The following is a 313-nucleotide window of genomic DNA, read 5'->3' on the forward strand; positions in this document are numbered from 1 at the left end:
ATGGTTTTTCCAGTGGTCATGTATGGAAGTGAGAGTTGGACTGTGAAGAAAGCTGAGCACCAAAGAATTGATGCTTTTGAACTGTGGTGTTGGAGAAGACTCTTGAGAGTCCCTTGGACTGCAAGCAGATCAAACCAGTCCATTCTAAAGGAGATCAGTCCTGGGTGTTCATTGGAAGGACTGATGCTTAAGCTGAAACTCCAATACTTCGGCCATCTGATGCAAAGAACTGACTCATTGGAAAACACCCTGATGCTGGGAAAGATTGAAAGCAGGAGGAAAAGGGGATGACAGAGGATGAGATGGTTGGATG

Source organism: Bison bison, unplaced genomic scaffold (assembly GCF_000754665.1).
Source record: "Bison bison bison isolate TAMUID 2011002044 unplaced genomic scaffold, Bison_UMD1.0 scf7180017864197, whole genome shotgun sequence".
Lineage (NCBI taxonomy): Eukaryota > Metazoa > Chordata > Mammalia > Artiodactyla > Bovidae > Bison > Bison bison.